The sequence below is a fragment of the Macaca nemestrina genome, chromosome 15 (assembly GCF_043159975.1).
Source record: "Macaca nemestrina isolate mMacNem1 chromosome 15, mMacNem.hap1, whole genome shotgun sequence".
In the NCBI taxonomy this organism is placed as follows: Eukaryota; Metazoa; Chordata; class Mammalia; order Primates; family Cercopithecidae; genus Macaca; species Macaca nemestrina.
In genome coordinates, this window is record NC_092139.1 from 12,234,636 (window position 1) to 12,248,949 (window position 14,314).

Sequence of the window (14,314 nt, forward strand, 5' to 3'; positions counted from 1 at the left end):
GTTGCCCATGAAGAAGGATCTCAATTGCAGATGAGCTCCTGGCCTTCCCAGATCCACCCTTTTGACTGCTGAATCAGAGCTTGCACTGAAAGACTGTTTGCTACTCTGACCGTGTCACCCTGATACGAACCATCCCTACTCTGATTGACAGTCACACAGGCTTCCTCTTGATCCTGTTTTAGCCACACTGGAGTTATCACAATCCATCTCTCTGAGGTCCCTGCCACCACCGAAAAATGCAGTTTATTTCTACAGATTAAGTGATTTTGGAAAGAGGCAGGAAACCACTGGAAAAGAAAAAATTAAAGATGGGAAATAAAGGATACAGAAAGAGAAGGAAAAGGGACATGCAAGGAAGAAGCAGGCAGGGAGGAACACCACAGACTTCTTCAGTCATGATCTCAGGGGTGTTCGAGCTTCAGGGTTACCAGGGGCAATCCTGAGTGGTCTTGGGACATATTTGGGTCTCACTATTAAATAGATCTTACTATAGCTCCGATGCTTACTTCATGGAGGATCAAATGAGGGAATACGAAGTGCTTTGAAGGTTGCTAACATGTAATGAATGCTCAGAGAATACGTACTAGGGCTGTTGTTCCGACTTCCATCTAAGAACATCACGGGACTTGTTCTTGACATTTTTTTCATAGTCACAAATAGGAAACCTTCATCTTGAGATGCCCGCAAAAAGTTTTAAATCCTCCTGGTGGTTCTCAGCCAAAGTGAATTGGGTCCCCCAAAGCTTACATTCAGAACTCGGGGAGGTGTACTTTTACTTGTCACAGTGACTGGTAGGCATCTACTGGCATGTAATGTCAGGGGTCTAGGCACAACCAACATCTTGCCTCGGATGGGACATAATAAAGAACTGGCCTGCTCCACGTGCCAACCGTGTTCCCCAACATGAGAAACCTGGAGCCAAATGTCCCTGGGAATCCATCTGGAATCTTCCATATGCTTTTGGAGTTGCCAGCCTCTTAAATGGTGTCAAATCAAGTGTTAGCTGTTGAGTGTACCAGACTTCTCTGTGGGTGGCAATGTAGTTAGTTAGGAGTGCCAGGGTAAAACGAAATTTGCAGGGAGAGAAATGGGTTTGGAAGTGAGTACATACAATTAAAAATAGCCTCACATTTTTATAGGACCCTGATCTGATTTCTCCCTTGTAGAACAGCACGCACTATAAATTAGGATTGCAAAGGCTGGCCCAAGCTTGGAGGCACTCCTATTTTCCCAGTGCATTTTCAGCTTGGTGTAGTACCATTTAGAAATAAAAGCAACAAGATCTATGTCTCATTGCATTTTGTAAAGACAAAAAATAGTTCCCAGCATGAAGAGGCAAAGGGATGCCAAATTTCAGTCTCAAATGAAATTTTGTTCCTTGCTAAAATTTGCTGAAAATGGCCATTTTTATTGGAAACTATAATTTACACTTCATATGGATGTGACAGAGGAAACCTAGAAAGATTTTTGGAAAAGACAGGAGATGAGGGGGCAAAAAAAAAAAAAAAAGAGAGAGAACTACACTGATTCCATTTTCCTCCTGGTTCCTATTTTTCTTCTCTTTTTCTTTTTTAACCAAGATGCTCATATATTTCTTTCAATGAATTTATTGGATCATAGAAACTGTTGTCCTAACTTGTCTTACGATCCATTTCCCCTTTTTACACCCCCCATGGCCAGTCTCCAATGCCCAATCCAATGCAATGCACTGTCTTAATCCTCAGAGCCAAGGTTTTGTGAGGACTACTATAATTCAGTCAACAACTATGTACCAGATTAACATCCACTTTGTTCCTACCATGCGAATGCTCTTGCTATAACATATTTAACAGAAACAGATGACGCATGGCTGTCCTTTTAGCCCTTGCGATCCAGTTTAGACATGGAGATATAACCTGCAATTCAATCTGCACCCACTCAACAAATATCTCCCAAGCTGTTGTGCTGGGCCCTGTGATGAATGCTAGGAATGGGGCTATGGACGTGATAGGCAAGGTTCTGTCCCCATGGAGCTTACAATCTAGACAGGGAAACAGATCATCAATACATAAACAAATCACTCCTCAGTATATATGGGCGGATCTAGGAAGGAAAGAGTTGCAGTGGTAGAGAATTGAAGAAAGAGGGGGAAAGCCTGAGGCACGAACAATGATGAGCAAATTGACTGTGTAAAGACAAGAATGGGGACAGGAAAGTTAAGGGCTGGGAATTCTAGGCAGAGAGCAAAGTTTATGGTGTGAAGTTAGAAAATAATTCACCTGGTTCGGGGGAGGCCAGTGAGGCGGAGACGACAGCACGACAAAATGTCATGAGGGAGGCAGGAGTCAGAGAAAGCACAAAAGGAAGCGAACCACAGGGATAAATGGGGCTGTCAATGACAGTCGCAGCTCATGCTTCTGAGTGCTTCTGCTCCTGCACAGAGCCCAGAGGACAGGTGGCTGGGAGCATCCGCACAGCCTGATCTCTAGCAGTGCAGGAGAGAGATGGCAGTGGCTTATAGTACCCACCTTCTGGAAGGGAAAAAGAAATGCAGATGGGTGTAAGATGCCTCTTCGAGGTGACACTGGTAGGACTTGCTAGTTAGAAAGAGAAGGAATCAAAGGTGACTCTCAGGCTTCTGGCTCAAAGACGTTGCTAGCACAGCTGAGATTCCAAAGGACAAGGTCAGAAGTGAGCTGGGGGAATCAGGAAAGAAACAACTTTGCAGATAACTTGTGGTCTAGAGGGCATGGTAAGGTAACAAAGGCAGGCAGTGCTGCCAGGGTAGCAGGGTGTGTCAGAAGGGTCTGTGAACTGGGAGGGGGAGGAGAGCACAAAAGGCCTGAAGGTGACAAGAGCTCCTCAGTCCTCTGTCATGAAAACTGTCTACCAAATGCTAAACCCACATTTCAATCCACTCAACCCCTTATGTGCACACATCGTGAGCTATAGCACCTAAACTCACAATAGTTAAGAGCATGAGCTCTTAAGACACAGTAAGACTGTGGACTGTACTGAGTACTGGCCATGCTGAACCTCTCCCTGCCTCAGTTTCCTCATCTATACAATGGTGATAATCCTAGTTTTTGGCATAGAGGGAGGTAACAAGGATTCCATGCCATAATGTATGAAACAACCCAGTGATTGGCACATAGAGTTCAGCAAACTTAAACTTATTTTTAACTATCATTATTATGATTATTATTACAAATGCTGCACCTTTCAAATGGCCAGATCTGTTTTTCTATGGCTGGTACCTGACAGGGCTTATTCTGAAGAACCTTGAGTAGCAGGGACTCACTAATGTTTTATGATATTTTACCTCACTTTATGGTAGTCATTTATGACAAGACCAGGATGACATAAACTGCCATAAAGCAAAGCAGTGCAATCACACAAATGACCATAAATCAAGGGGTGCAACTGAAAAGGGTCATAAAGGGAAGGAAATGGAGGGAAACAGGGGAGAGGCAGAGAGTGAAGTTGGGAGCCCACAGCACAAACTTCGAGAGAGTGGAATTTCAATTGAGGAGCAAACTCAAAAAAAAATCAGATGGATGTCTTCAAGGGTTGTTTAAATTTCATGTACACATTTCCAGACAAATATTGTGCACTTTCATGGTTTCAAAGAGAAATACCTTATTTCATGTCCTACTCTGGTATGCATTTTTTATTGGAAATGCTATTTCTAATCCTGTCAGTATATTTGGGATCTATACTGGACTACAGAGATGTTTAGAATTCACAAGACTAGGAAATACTTATGCAGTTCAGGAACTATTGATGTCGCTGAATTCTTCCAGCGCCCCGCTGGCTAAAAGGGATTTCTTAATCAGCAGAACTTTTTTCTTTTGCCTTCTTTTCTTTCTTTAATATTTATTTTATATTATTTTTTCTGGAGCTTACTATAATGAACAGAGACTAAGAGAGGGTATAGAGATTCAATGCGCTTGGAATCATTCTGCTCAGGTATATGCCGATGAACGGAGTGATGGATGGAAAACACAAGTAACAATGCTTCCAAGACCCTTGTTGAGCAGATTTTGCTCAGCTTTTAGACAAAGTCACCAAAACAAACTAGGACGACAAATTTGGACCTCATTCTGATTATAACTTTCTTAGTAGTTTTAAGATGATTCAAGTAAGAAATAGAAACTAGATGGGAAAAAGACACCAACATATAACATTTTGTCCTCCATTTTTCTTGCTGAAAGAATATTTGTGGCTAAATATTACTCCCAGTCAAAGTGATGTATTTGAAAATATATGCAATAGTCCTATTTCAAGGGACTTTAAAATCAAATACTCTTTTAGACAGGTTAAGGATCTGCCTGGCTAAAAGAACACTTCTGTTTATATACCCCGACGGCAAACAATCCTTTTATAACAAACACTCTCCTTCCAAACATGTACATTTTATACAAGTTAGACGTTATATGCTTGGAGTTTTCACAAAGCAGAGCCCATCTGTTTTTCAAAGTACCTTCTTGAGAGTGATCTGTCCCATGTGCCAGTGTAGACCTAACACAAGATGCCAGGATTTTCCCAGGAACACACTTCTACCAGCATACAGGCCGGCAGCATGAGGCAATGAGTAAGTATTGGGCAGTCAAAACTGCAGGGAAGTGAATGTGGTACCTCCCTCACAGATGTTTTCAAAACCTGGTGAAAGCTGAGGCCACTGTGCCATTAGCGTTTCACCTCCACATTTTCAGGTCCTCCTTTAAAAAAAAAAAAAAAAAAGTTTTGGGTTACATTTTTTAAATTTTGTGTTTATCACTTTCTGGCACTGCCTCTTACATTTTTTTTTTTTTATCCAAGGCGTGATTTCACTGTGTCACCCAGGCTGGAGTGCAGTGACATGTTTGTAGCTTACTACAGCCCCAAACTGCTGGGCTCACATTATCCTCCTGCCTCAGCCACCCAGGAAGCTGAGGCCATAGGTGCACACCACCACACCCAGATAATTTGTTAAACGTTCTGTAGAGATCTTTAAATTTTTTGTAGAGACAGGATCTCACTGTGTTGCCCAGGCTGGTCTTGAACTGGCTGCAAGTGATCCTCCCACCACCTCAGTCTCCCAAAGTGCTGGGATTACAGGAATGAGCTACTGTGCCCATTTTTTATTCTAATTCTCCCACAGAACTTCCAGATATTGAGGGTCTTGATTTTTTGTTGGCTGTTTTGTTTTATTTTTATATATATCTTGGATACTTAATTACTCAATATGGTCTCCCTCCTACTTGGCTAGAAATGACAACTTTTGGCCCACACATAGCAGTATATCTTAAGGAAATATTTGGACAGCTATGCAAAATTGATTTATAATTATAAAGAAAAAACTGGAAACTCCCTGAATGTCCACTGAAAGAGAATTTTAATTGCATTAGAATACATGCATTCAATACAATACTATGCTGAAGCTATAAAAGAGATGAAAGAGTATTGATATTTGCATGGAAAAGTATATACTCACACATACCTATCTTAAAAATCTGGAAGGATTTATGCCAAATTGTAATCAATGACTGTCTCTGAAGAGGGGAAATTTCTGAGAAAATTTTCATTTTCTGCTTCTTACATTTCTTTATTGGGTGAACTCACATATGGGTATTAAAGTAAAGATACTTGTATTTTGAGAATATTGAGTAAGGTTCCATTTTTGTTGCGCACACAAGTGTGGGCATACATCTTTTTTTCTTTTTTTCTGAGACAGAGTCTCGCTCTGTCGCCCAGGCTGGAGTGCAGAGGCACAATCTCGGCTCACTGCAACCTCCGCCTCCCGGATTCAAGTGATTCTCCTGCCTCAGCCTCCCGAACAGCTGGGACTAGAGGCATGTGCCACCACACTTAGCTAATTTTTGTATTTTTGTTGTTTTTTGTTTTTTGTTTTTTAGCAAAAATGGGGTTTCACCACATTGTCCAGGCTGATCTTGAACTCGTGATCTCATGATCCACCCGCCTTGGCCTCCCAAAGTGCTGGGATTACAGGTGTGAGCCACAGTGCCCGGCCTGGGCATACAATATTAATGGCAGTTATCTGTGAGAAGTGAGAATGTGAGAGAGTGTTCTTTCCTTCTTCATTATTTTTTCTATTTTCCAGGTTTCCCACAATGAATACATAATACTTTTGTAATATGAGGAAGTTAATATTTTTTAGAAATGCCCCCCTTAAAATGAAATGTAATAAAATGAAAGAGAGAAGGAAAGGTCAACTTCCCTTATGTCTCCTCACTCCTGGAAACCACGGGGCCAGAAGCTCAGCACATCTGTTTTCCACAACATACCATAATGTAGACAACTGTGACAAAAAGGGGAAGAGGGAGCCCGTGCCTGTACAATGCATTTGAAGTTGCAGATGAACAGTCCTCCGGTTGTAGGTGCACTTGGGAATGCTTCTCAGGCCGCCTTCCCTGCAAGCATTCTCCCACCTTGGTCTCTGGCAGCCATGTCTGTGGTGTGTGACTCAACTTCACAGATGCAGCACGTGGCACCAATAACAAACAGCTAGCACAGGACGGAGGGGTCCACTGACTCAACAGCAACCCGTCTGATTCTCCCTCAAGAAGGGAGTCACATAGTCTTCTAAGAGTCACATGGCACTGAGCTCAAGAACTACACAGTCACATCAAGTCAAGGCTGGACAGGATATTTTCTGCCAAGTATACACTTGATAGAAGAATCAAAAAAAAAAAAAAATGCTGATCTTCAGAAAGAAGGAAAATACTGCAGCAGACACACATTAAAAGGAGAAGTCCAAAAACAACATGGCCCCAGAGAAGACTAAAGAGTGGGTTTGTACCTAACAGAAGAGCAGTTTCTGGCCCAAATATCATGAGGAATTACCATGTCCAATGATGGCTTCCTATCACTTCTCAATACAATACCTTTTACTTGTATGGGCTTTGGAGAGCTTCTTCTCCTGGCAACTCTCACTAAAATGCCAGGTTCATGGCATCTTGTCAGTCTTGGACATTGTGTCCCCAGATCCTAGAACAGTGCCTTGGATATTGCAAGTATTCAATATGTATTTACTGAATGAAGTGATGAGCCAAGGGACTAGATGAAAATAGTCCGGAAGCTCCTAAATGGGTCAGACCCTTGGGCAGAAAGATAAGGGATTTTATTATTTAAAATCCACCAGATGACATGACAGGAATGTCCAGGACTTCTTAGACTAGAGTGTGTGTGACTGGAATGCAAAGCATTCTTGAAAATTTTAAATAGACTTGGAAATCTTCATGACTGACATCACTCATACCTAAATCACATCCTTACATTTGGGTGGCTGATGATGAAATTGAATTTTGAATGAAAATGTGAATGAAATTGCTCTGCCCGGTGCAGAAAGTCAAAGGGAGCCCTTGAATTGTGTGTGATATACAAACACATAAGCAGCCCAGAAGCCCATGTATAAGCAACAAAACTGAGAGTCACTCTTTTTTTCAATGAAGTAGGCTACATTACCCAAGAAGCAGAGCCACAGATGATTTCTTGAAGGAGCAGGAAAACAGAAAGTGCTCAAAGAGTACTGCAATTTAACCCACTCCAACAGATAAAACATCATATTAAAAAAAAAAAAAATCTAAACTTATCTTTCTTTCTACATCTCGGTAGGTATGTTTGACATAAAAATAATAACAAATGCTATATGCTATACTGTTTCTTGGCTCAACTAGTAAGGATCATTTTCTAAGGTGAAAGGGCCTTAGGAAACTTTTAAAAATGTTAGCAGTGGTACAGCTTTAAGGGTAACAAAGTTGTTTACTAATCATCGTCTTTAAATTTGGTTAATTATTGGAGCATTAATTTTCTGGGTTCATTTCAGAAGGGACCACCTTTGGAGGAGGTCGGGGGGAAATGTACTGTCTACTTAGAAAGGCAACTTTCGTCATTTGGTTGTATTTCCCCATTGGTTAACCTTTTAAAGGAAGGGAAAGATTATAAATTAAAACACTCTGCACTAGCAGACCTTAAGGTGAGTCATTCTATTTTGTTTTGTATTTAGATGAGAAATTGTGGTTCATGTTTACACTTTTTTTTTTTTTTAAGTGCGTATTGCTCATTATCTTAAGGGAGAGACCAAGAATGTACAATGATTATTAGTGAGGCTGGTGATGAGATTACTGAAACACTTGGAGTTGGCTTCTCGTGTGATGTATAATTATAGGGGTCTATTTACAGTCTTATTTATTTATTTGTTTTGCTTTTTAATTATTCACATTTTAATTTTTGTTCTCGCCCCACGAAGGGTCTGATTTCTCCATCTTGAGCATGCGTTATTATTTGGAGTGCTACTTTATTCCCTGGAATGCTAGAATTAAAGAAAATTTTTCAAAACTAAATAAATAAAGAGCCAACCTCAGTAGAGTAATGTCAGAGATCTGGATAAAGCATACCGCAAAAGGAAAGCACGGAGCCATAATTCAACTAACACGTTTCCCACTTGTATGGCAATCCTGGGGCATATTATGTTGTAAAACATCTTATTCCCCTTCTAACTTCTTAAATTGTTCCAGATGCTCTTTAGCCATAAAGAAATGTAATGATAATTTTTTTTAAAGCTGCATCATCTGTTTCCATATCTGACTTCCCTGCCATGTGCCAGTTAGTTTAGGAAGTTCGAATCAGAAACAAGTTTATATATATGGTTCATTTGCACATAAATAGGGAAAGACCAGAGTTGAACAGCACAGTAGTAGAGACTTACTAACCAATCTCACTTTAACAGAGAATCATCTAAGTGCTCTGTGACATAATTTCCTCATCCTCAAAATCATGATAAGACTGCCTACCTGATGGATTTTTGTACAGATTAAATTAGCTCATGCATATAATGTTAGAATCCAGTAATTGGCTCATAAGTATTTAGTAAAAGTAAACCATTATTTCCCAAAATCTGTTAATCATCCCTTTTATGGATATAAGACAGCTAGGGGTGATCCATGGAGAAATTTTTTAATGTTTAATGTGTATCAATTAGGATGACCATGGCTATGAACAGTAGATATTATTTGGGAACAGTAATTTTCTCAACCAATAAAAAGTTTAAAATAAAAATTACTTTAAAACAGGGAGTGGCAAACGATAGCCTACAAGTCAATTCTGGCCCATTGCCTGTTTCTGTATGGTCTGCCAATCAAGAATAGTTTTTACATGAGTATTGTCAGTTTGGTGATAGTGAGCACTAAAAAGAAAATAATCCCTTTTTAAATAAACCTTTATTACAAAAATTATACTCTCATTAAATTTTGAATTTCATCAATAAAAAATTGGTCAAAATTTGTTTTCCCTGTTGTTATATAAATACCAACATAATACCCTTGATTTTGCCTCTTGGGCTGTAAAGCCTAAAATATTTACTATCTGGCCCTTTTCTTTCTTTCATACAGTAAGAAGTCCACAGGCAGAGCAACTCTCTACAGTCGTTTAAGGGAATAAGTCTGTGATTCATCAACATCAAGATTCTTTCCATGTGTCCACTCTGCCATCCTTAATGTACTAGCATCCCCTGCAAACTAGCTCTTTTCCTGGTGAGATGAGCCACTGCAGCTACAGAATGCAGAAAAGTCCTCTCTGGTGTCTCCTTAAAAAGAAAACCTTCCCCAGAAATCCCTGGGCAGATCTTTCTTTACTTCTTATTGGCCAGAGCTGGATCATATGACCCCTCGTGAGCCAATCACTGGAAAGGGAAACAAGATTTTGATACCTGGCTTAGGTAATAAGTTATATTTTCTTGAGGTGGGAATGGGGTCAACTTTCCTTAAAGCACAAGATTGCATGGAGGAAGGGTGGGTAACCTAACACATTGGGGTTCTGTTAGAAAAATGGAAGGGGGAAAATGGACATTGGATAGGCAAACATAGGATGTTCATTTCTTTAAATGTGCATTAGAAACAAACCTTTAAAAAAAACTTAGCCTTAAGCAACAAAGCTATGAAAACATGGGTTCAGTGTGCTAATTTTAGTTTGTTTTCTAATACACATTTAAAGAAACGAACATGCAGTAGCTTATGTTTTCATAGCTCTTGTTGCTTAGGTTAAGGCCAAGTTTTAAATCTACTGAAATACACAATTAAACATGAGTTACTATAATCTTAAATCACACAGTAACTAAACTTTGAGCAGTTAGGCATGTTGGCCATTGTTTATGTTATACTCTTTGCTCAGAAACTCCTGTTTATTCTTCAAAGCCCAAATCAAATGTCCCTTCTCTGATCTCTCATTCTTTTTATGCCCAAAAAGGATTGGTTTCTTCCAGAGCACTTTCTTTTTTTTATACCTCTTCTAACAACGGCCAGGTTGTGATATTTACATATCCACTCCTGACTGGGAACACCCTGTTTGTCATTCAGCCATTCATGAAACACTTGGTTGAGCAGCATTTATACGGCTTATGGAGAATACATCTACATCACTTCTAGCCCTGGCAACTAAGGCGTGATGCATAGGTGGTACTCGTGGTATGTTTGTTTTGCAAATGAAGGAAGACTGGATCAATCAAATAATTTCTTCAGTTGCCAGTAACTATCCGTGCAAACTTAGCAAAGGGGAAAAACACATTTTGAACAACTGGCACTTTAGCAATTTCTTATTCAATTCAAAACAAAACCAATCAATCTCATAAAATCTCTGAGGATTGCAGACAAAAATGTCCCTGGAGTAGGACTGGATTAACACATGGATAATTGGAGGTAAGCCCTTTTGCCTCCAACCACAAGCTCATTACTAATGTATGTCACTTTAGGAATATGAGTCAATTTCCTTCTTGTAAGAGAATCCAAGAAAAGCTAAAGACATACTCTTCTCACTGTGTAAACATAATTTTATTTCTAATTAACTTGAATAAAACTTTAAAAATTAAAATTTGATAACTTCCCTACCTTATTTGGAACACTTCAATGACACCTCCTTCTTTCAGGGTAAGGGCAGAAACTGGCCTTCACAGATCTAGTAATTTGACTGGAAACTTTTCTTTTTCTTTTCTTTTTTTAATTATACTTTAAGTTCTAGGGTACATGTGTACAATGTGCAGGTTTGTTACATAGGTATACATGTGCCATGGTGGTTTGCTGCACCCATCAACTCATCATTTACATTAGGTATTTCTCCTAATGCTATCCCTCCCCCGGCCCCCCACCCCTGACGGGCCCTGGTGTGTGATGTTCCCTGCCCTGTGTCCAAGTGATCTCATTGTTCAATTCCCACCTATGAGTGAGAACATGCAGTGTTTGGTTTTCTGTCCTTGTGATAGTTTACTTAGAATGATGGTTTCCAGCTTCATCTATGCCCCTGCAAAGGACATGAACTCCTCTTTTTCATGGCTACATAGTATTCCATGGTGTCTATGTGCCACATTTTCTTAATCCAGTCTATCACTGATGGACATTTGGGTTGGTTCCAAGTCTTAATCCGGTCTATCATTGATGGACATTTGGGTTGGTTCCAAGTCTTTGCTATTGTGAATAGTGCCGCAATAAACATACGTGTGCATGTGTCTTTATAGTAGCATGATTTATAATCCTTTATATAACCAGTAATGGGATTGCTGTGACCTGAAACTTTTCTTTGCATCTTGCTTCTCACTGTCCTCCCCACTCTCTTTTCTGCAGCCATACTGGTTGCTTGCTGTGTATCAAACATGAAGCTGCTTCTTCCTCAGGACTTTGCACATGCTTTCCCTCTGCTCCAGATACTCTCCTATTAATCCCTGAGGTCTCAGGTTCAGTGTGACTTTCCCTGGGAAGGCGTCCTAGTCTCTCAAGCTAGATGAGGCTCCCATATCACATATTCTCATGGCTGTATATTCTTTTTCTTCAAGAGAGTAACCAAACTTTTAATGAAATTGATCCTTTGTGTAAGCATGTGTTTGATTTCTGCTTTCCTGATAAGAAAGTAAGTTCTGTGAGGTTAGGGAACTATGCATTGTTAACTGCTGAATCTGCAGTGCTTAGGACAGGGCCTGGCACATAGTAGGTCTTCAATAAAGATTGGCTGAATAAACCAATAAATGAGCCTGTCCAAGAGCAGTAAGGTCACAGCCTGGACCCGTTAATATTCCCCCAGGACAACACAGAATCCCAAAGCCTTTTTCTCTTGACAACAACAACTCATTTCTGCATTCACTCAGCAAATATTTATTGAGCACCTGCTGTGTGCCAGGATCTTACAGTCAGTAGGGGTAGAGCCATAAACTAAATGACCAAGTTTCTGGTCTCCTGGAGCTTACATTGTGGTGGGGAGATGGAAATGAACATATAGGTAAATAAATACAGAACAATATAGCCGGTAACAACACACACTACGGAGGAAGCACCAGGATTTTATTTGAAAATTATTTTGTGTCTGTGTGATGGTAGTATCCTTTTCCAAAAATTGATTTTCTTTGTTACGAAAATAACAGCCAACATAAATTTACCAAGTATCTGGGCTTAGCTCACCTCAGAATGACTCTTAGCTTCAGCCAATCAGGGGGACTCTGTTTACATGAAGATCTCTTTCCTGAGTGGAAAACAGACAACAAATAATATATTTCAGGGTTAATTTAACTTTCCAAATTACAAATTCATCTGAAGCGCCATCCACTGCCAGGCAATAACTCACTGTGCTGCCAGATTTTAACTACCGTAGTGACGGGTTGGTGTTAAACTCCTTACACACACTTCTTAAAAGATGGCTACCCTGGGGTTTATATCAAGCCTACATAATCATATACTGAAGGTCGGCTTATTTATTTCCATGTTTCTGAAGTACTATTAATCATTTTTCTAAGACGGTCAATGTGTTACATAATTAATAAAACACAAGAGCTTAGGAAAAAAGCCCACAGAGAGAGATTTGGGCATACATTGAGAAATAGTGTCACTTTTTGGTACCAATGGAAATCCCAGCTTTCCGAAGATCAGGTCTTAACTGTAGGAATATGAAACCATATTGTCTTTTTCCTTTCAGCTTTCTCCTTCCTTGCCGTGTTTGGCGAACCTAGATGCTGGTCAATGCTAATGTTTTACAGAGAAAGAAAATGTGTGGAGGGAGGGGTGAGAAGCAGTAAATAAAATCATTAATTCATTTTCTCATCTTTTTGCCTCTGGTGATTGCCGTCCCTATGGGTGATAGCTTGTCTGTGGTTTTGACCCAATTCTTAACACCTTTCTTATGATACTCTGCCAATTAATCTAATGGTTCATTAATTGCAAATATCTGAAATCATTACACTGTTATTGGGCACAGAAGCATCAAACCTTGAGAAGCTGTAACTGCTTAACCAGCAAATGGGCTCATTGCAAAGGAATGTCAATGTTTATAGTAGATGTAACCCAAACTCGGGTGTTCATTGACACATTGTTCCATTTGTATACAACCACCCTGGCATCTATCTGTTCAAGAGAGCATGATTTATCCAGTGCTATATCCTGCAACTGACAGGCCAAAGATTAGCGCTTAACCCAGATGAAAGTGGAGGCTGTGTGTATTCCTAAAACAAATATTTAGTGTCTGCCAAGCTCTGCTTAATATTAATTCATGATAGAGAGCAGTTAATTTAAGCTTAGTTCATGCCAAAATCTATTTGGGTTTTGTAAATCATTTTTCAGGATTACAGTGTAGAAAATCAGACAAAAAAGAGATTTCCCTAAAATTACAAAACTGCAGATCCGGTCAGGGCTTTCAGAAAATATCTAGTCCAAAGTTCTAAATGAGCAGCCCACAAATGTGAAGTCTTCCAGGAGACAGGAGTTTCTCGAATAGCAGTTTTTTAAATAATTGTTTTTAATTGTTTTCAACATCCGAATTTCTGACTTTTCTTACAAATCTAGCAACACTGGGTCCAGGGTCCAGCAAGGCAAGAGCCAGGTGGAACTGAGGAGAGGATGTCCCTATAGAAAGAAAGAATATATACTCTCCATTTGGCCATAGCCCCCACCTCTCCCTAGGATTTACTTGTGTCCTCTTAGACCTGCCCACTGCTCATCTGACAGATGGGGAAACTGATGTCTGGAAAGGAAGAAGGGCTATTGAAGGACATGTGTTCCACTAGAGTCAGAGCTGGGATAAGAACTCAATTCTTCTGACTCTACCATATTTATTTATTTATTTAGCATCACTCAATTTCACATTGATATGCACATGGTTTTAGTAGGAAAAATTTTAATCCAGTGTTTAGGAAGTTTCAAAGGGCATAGGGCATGCCTGGGTCATTAGTATTATGATTGATCACTCTTCATTATAGTATGTGCACGTTATTGCTTCTTTAAGAACTAAGTAAGAGTGGTTTTACAAAACTTCAAAAATGCATTAAGGCCTTCCCATCTGTATGCACCTCTAAGCTGCTTTTGTT

General features: G+C 39.8%; 1 long non-coding RNA gene across 16 annotated transcripts in view; it reads right to left on the reverse strand.

The window, feature by feature from the left end:
- Positions 1 to 14,314, reverse strand: part of LOC105470662 (uncharacterized) — a 411,643-nt gene that overhangs the window by 44,671 nt on the left and 352,658 nt on the right. For 15 of the 16 annotated variants that reach the window (XR_011613241.1, XR_011613249.1, XR_011613245.1 and 12 more), the window contains one exon: positions 12,420 to 12,480. The exons of the other annotated variant lie outside the window; for it this stretch is intronic. This is a non-coding gene — a long non-coding RNA (uncharacterized lncRNA). The remainder of the gene's footprint in view (positions 1 to 12,419; positions 12,481 to 14,314) is intronic. 16 annotated transcript variants of the gene reach the window in all.